Below are 5703 nucleotides of genomic sequence, written 5' to 3'. Positions count from 1 at the left end.
TATTGAGAATCTGTCTAAGACAACAGTGAAGCCAGACCATACTTTTAAGAACCTCCTTTAAAAATTGATTATTCTTGTACATCATCCACTGTATAGTAACATCTGAACGTGGGCGTTATGGCTGTTACTAAACCTTGCCTCCAACATAAAGTTATCTAATTATACTAAATAACTAGTTAAGACTTGAACTATAGGCTGGGAGTCAGACCCTGTTTTTAATATACCAACTCATATATTATCTACTAAGTTTACTATATCTCGTCTCTAGTAACTGTGTATGGGAGTACTTGAGAGACTAACACATACCTTGAGGTTAAAGATATTATATTAACCATTAACAGGTACTGAGATTCAAGATATGACGTGTACAGTGTGTTGTATCATCTATGTACAGCCAATCCAAAAAGTATCGAGACCCCAGGCGTCCGAAAGAATATGAAACATCAGACGAAGACCAACCCAACCAATACATGGACGTGTCTCAGGTTATCGCTCGTTTTCTGTCCCATCGCACCCTGGGGTCACGATGCTTTTTGGAGTGGCAATAAAATACTGGAAAACCCACATACAAAAAGTAAAGATTCCTACTCTTTGGTCAGAGACATCAGTTATGAAGTTTCAATATTAAGTAATTGCTCTTTTATCATAGCATTATCTCTATTAATTTCAATGTATTAATTTTCTTTGATGTGTACATTAGGAAATTGAAAGTAGTGCTTGGCAGGACAGGACATGGCAAATAGCCTTTATAATACAGCGCTGCCTTCAAGATAGCTCTCAGCCCCCAGAGTCTCAACCATATCAATACTGCTGCTGTTACTCGCTTTGTGTCTGTGTAATTCTGACTAAAATAACAGCAGGAAGAGTTCACGTAGTCCAAAGTGGAGTGAAGGAAAGCGCTGTATAAGGTTATAGGGTGTAAAAATGAACGGAGGAATTACTGGTAGACAGCTTAGTATGGAAGATTAATGGTAGGGAAGGTAGAGGAACGAGGGGGGCCTTAGATGAGCTGGAAAGATTCGGTGATTTGATTTTTTTTAACAAGTGTGGTGGAGGGTTGAAGGTAGTAGGAACAGAGACATACATTGTTAGGAATGTTAATAATTCAAGATTTGTCATATTCTTTTGATTCCTTTTTGTAATTTGTATTTTTAATGTTTTTTATATTTTTATTCTTTTGTTTATCTTTATTATGATAATTGATATTTTTATTAATTTTATTTTTTATATTAATTAGTGGGTTTTTTTTAATATTCGGTTTTATTTATTTTATTTTTCTGATTTTTTTTTATTTTTGTCAGTTTTTTTTTCTAATTTCTCTCAACATTTTATTTTCAAATTGTTTTCATCAAATTTATTTTCCTGTTTTTGCTTTTATTCATCTATTAATTTCATTTGTTTCTTCTTGTTTAATTGTATGTTTTTTCTGTGTTTCTTTATTGTTTAATCGAGTTTATTTTTCTTAGTTTCATCTTTTTACTAATTTAATTTAATGTATTTCTATCGATGTTTTTTTTAACATTTTCAGTTTATTTTGATCAAATATATTTTTAATTTAAGATTATTTCTCTTGTTGTTTTTTATTAACTTGTTGTTATTAATATACTTTTGCAAAATATATTTTCATTAATTACAGGTACATTTTTTTACCTTTATCTGTAGAGGATGGAGGGCCACCACACACCTGCAGCATCGCCAAGACTATTCCAGTGGAGGGGAAGCAGTGTTGCCAAATTATTAACTCGGCTTAACTAGGTGAGGGGAGGTAGTTTTGCCAGATTACCACCATACCTAAACAGGGCGAGGGGAAATGAGGTGAAACTTTTCTCTGCTTCCCCCTTTTTTTCCAAATTATTATCATACCTTTACTAGGCGAGGGGTTTGCAGGGTTGCCAGAATATCATCAGACCTAAATTGGAATAGGGAGAAGCAGCGTTACCAATTGAATATCAGACCTCATCCGGGAGAGGAGTAAACACTGATGCCACGTCATTATTTACTGTACCTCAGTGAGAGGGGAGAACAGTAGTGCCAGATCCCTTCGGTTATCTTATCCCTTTACTCATTCATCTCTTTTTATAACCAATAATAATAATAATAATAATAATAATAATAATAATAATAATAATAATTCCAATAATAATAATTCCAATAATAATAATAATAACAATAATAATAACAATAATAATACTAATAATAATAATAACAATAATAATAATAATAATAATAATAATAATAATAATAATAATAATAATAATAATAATAATAATAATAATAATAATAATTTAAACTAAAATTAAGATCTGCTTAAGTATTAAACTTAAAAATTATTTAACACAGAAGAAAAGAATAACTGAGAACTTGGCGTCAGGCGAGCGTTGAGTTTACATTAAAACTTAAAGTAGAAAAAATAATAATAATGACTTTCCCTGCCGGCGTCATTCGGAAGTTCACTCGGTTTTAGTTTATTTATTTATTTTTTTTTTAACTTTACATAAACCTAAAATATAGATCTTTTAGTGCTTATTCTCATCAAGGTCGATAATTGCAGCACTGATTGAAGGCTGTTTTAAATAATCATTTCAAGATAATATAGTGAATAGTGAAGATAATAAAGTGATGTTAAATTGACTACTGGGATGGAAATTTTTTAACGATTATCACAAAATGGCTGAAAAAAATAACATCCTTATTTTAGTTTTTTTTTCACAGGTTTATTACTCATCATTTTCTTAGAAGCCTCAGCTGACTGGCCCAGGTAGCGGAGGTTACCTGGTAAATAAACCCTTAAATAAAGATTAATTAATCACCCTCCCACACCAACACACCTGAGCATGAAGATTCGAATTCTTAATGATTTGTACATGAAGACAGGATTCTCGTGGTTAGGTTAAGTCTGATTTCCCGAGGTGCTCTTTCAATTGATCTACGTATGTTAAATCTCTATACGCTAAGCCTACTTTAGCCAAATACAGAATCACAAGGATTCATACGTTTAGAGTCTCAAAGTCATACGCAAATTCTGTATTATGAAGGATTTTGTGCGTTAAATGTGCGTATGTTGTGTTTATATTATTAATTATTATTACGCTTTGTTTGGTTTATATCTGCTTCTGTTAGATCGAAATTCTCAAAGATTCTTACGATAAAAAAAAAATCAAAGGATTCTAAACTCGCTATTTTTTTTACATAAGTGGGGTTGAAATATGTAGCTATTTAATCTAACTTTTATGAAATCTGGGTGTAAATTTTCATGTGCTGTGTGTGTGTGTGTGTGTGTGTGTGTGTGTGTGTGTGTGTGTGTGTGTGTGTGTGTGTGTGTGTGTGTGTGTGTGTGTGTGTGTGTGTGTGTGTGTGTTATAAAGTTGTTAAATGTATGTATATACCCTGTATGTATATGTACTTTAGGAGCCAAGATGGGAAATAGGTGTGGGGCAGCTAGTGTGTGGGTGCAGGGTAGCCCAAGTAAGTGTGGGTGTGTGTGGGTGGCCCAAGGTAAGTGTGGATGTGGGTGAGGAGACAAAAGAAAAACAATTACAGTATGTGCTTCCAACAGCTGTCCATTTCTGAGAACAATTGTGACATTAAACTCAGGTAACACTCCTGTGGTATTCATTCAGTGAGAGAGAGAGAGAGAGAGAGAGAGAGAGAGAGAGAGAGAGAGAGAGAGTGTGTGTTCTAAAAAATAACAAGATAACCATCAATCGATATTATCCAGGAAAAACTAACACTTATTATCTAATTATTATACAACAAATCATTACACCTTTTTTTGTCTCACCTGTCCGTACTTTCATAGGAAGCCAATTAAGCGGAGGTGATATATCATTTTAATGTTTGTCTCTGCTAAAGTTAATTATCAGATAACAATAACGAGTCACTTAACCGTAATGCACAATGGGGAAACATTACACACACACACACACACACACACACACACACACCACTTAAGAGTAGTGGATGATAATGATCATGGCTGAAAAATTACTTGTCCTAGATGATGTTCTGATGTAATGAATGAGCATAATTATGTCCCCTGTGATGTTGGTTGTATGTTATGTTTCGGTATTAAGTGCCTCGATGGCGCAGTAGGCAGCGCGTGAGTCTCATAATCTCAAGGTCGTGAGTTCGATCCTCACTCGGGGCAAAGATTTTGCGGCGACCGGTCAGCATATTCGCCTCCCAAGCGAGTGGACCCGTGTTCGATCCTTGGGCTGGATGAAACTATGGGTAAGTTTCTTTACGCCATTTGCCGCTGTCTACACAGCAGTATTTGGGGACCTGGGACGGTATACACAAAACTTTTAAGGCCCTTAAAAGTACTGTTAAGTTAAAAGACCTCGGGAGCACTGTTAAGTCCCGTAATAGTCGTCTGTTGGTTGATACCCTGGCGAACCAACACAACATCAGCGTTAGGTCAGGTCACCTCCTAACCTAACTTAACTAAAAAAAGTTAGGTTAGGTTAGGTTACCTGACCTAACAGGCTACGTCCTAACTCCCTATCATAACTAAAAAAAGTGATTTGCCCCAAAGATAAATGTCAGAATCATCTAAAACGGCAAGAAAACTAGCGAAAAAATAATTTTTCACGTGAATAAAGGTGATGGCAGGTTAACGAAACGAGAGCGACGCTGCGTGTCACCATAACATCAAATTGGGACTTCGAAAAATTCGTGTCTTTACAACTAATATATCGCGATTATTGCGTTTATTTTTGGAATGCGCTGCTTAATTCAATTGTATTCTTTCGTTACTCGGTGAGATCTACTAAATGGTGAGAAAAAAATCGTAAAAAGGTGATGGGTTGATAACGAAAAATAACCCTATCTTTTTGTCTTTATTATTCAGGAAAGCCTTCAAGTGGCCATTCAATATTAACTTTTTCTCTTCACTGGCATCCACCAATAATAAATTCTGGTCCGCTGTCCAGTTGGGCTTCCTATTCTTTCGTGGGGATGAGACTTCCATTTCCTCAATAACATGTTTGTTTACAAACAGCACGGCAAGGAAAAGCCACCGATCACTATCCTTGGTTAATAAATCCTCCTTCAAACGGCATAGATTAGATTTTTCTTTTTTTAATGAGCAAAATGTAGATAAATGTAAATATTGAAATTAATCTTCATAATTTTATTGAGGTTATTCAGCCATAAGACCATTTTAAATGATGAACTCCTGCTATCTTTAACGCTGTTTAGCGGTACTTAACAACTAGCAGCACAAACACACTATTTGTGCGGTAAAAGTTTGCTAGTTAAGCTTTGTGTATAACTTTTAAGTTTTACTGCTAGCTAACTACTATTATGTCATTAGCATAAAAGTTTTGTGTACTCGTATACGGGCCCAGGATGTTAATCGATTTGCAGATCGTGTTCCGGGAAATGGTTAGCCAGTGCAGTTGCGAGTTGTCCGGTCTTCTCGGACTGTTCCTTGACACTGGGTCATGCAAGTCGCTAACTCAGGGTGTGGTTGTTGTGTTGGCAACAGCTTCTACAGTCTACACCTTAAATTCACGCATAGGTGGCCCTTGGGCCGGCCATCCTAGGACACGAGGATAACCATTTTTTGTATGTATGTATGTCTCTTTTCCTTGGTGTGTGCGTGTGAATGCATGTGTGTACGTGTGTGTGTGTGTGTGTTTATATGTGCGTATATATGTGCATGTGTGTGTATATGTGAATGAAAGTCGACAGTCGCCGAAA

The 5703-nt window shown here is 35.4% G+C and overlaps 1 non-coding gene across 1 annotated transcript; it reads left to right on the top strand.

Moving 5' to 3' along the window:
* Positions 1-4074: 4074 nt before the first annotated feature.
* Positions 4075-4147, top strand: Trnam-cau. The gene has a single exon. It is a non-coding gene; the product is annotated as a tRNA-Met (tRNA).
* The last annotated feature ends 1556 nt before the right edge of the window (positions 4148-5703 follow it).

The sequence above is a fragment of the Homarus americanus genome, unplaced genomic scaffold (genome assembly GCF_018991925.1).
Source record: "Homarus americanus isolate GMGI-L3 unplaced genomic scaffold, GMGI_Hamer_2.0 scaffold16430, whole genome shotgun sequence".
Lineage (NCBI taxonomy): Eukaryota > Metazoa > Arthropoda > Malacostraca > Decapoda > Nephropidae > Homarus > Homarus americanus.
The sequence above is the reverse complement of the archived record's forward strand: the minus strand, read 5'-3'. Positions and strand labels throughout refer to the sequence as shown.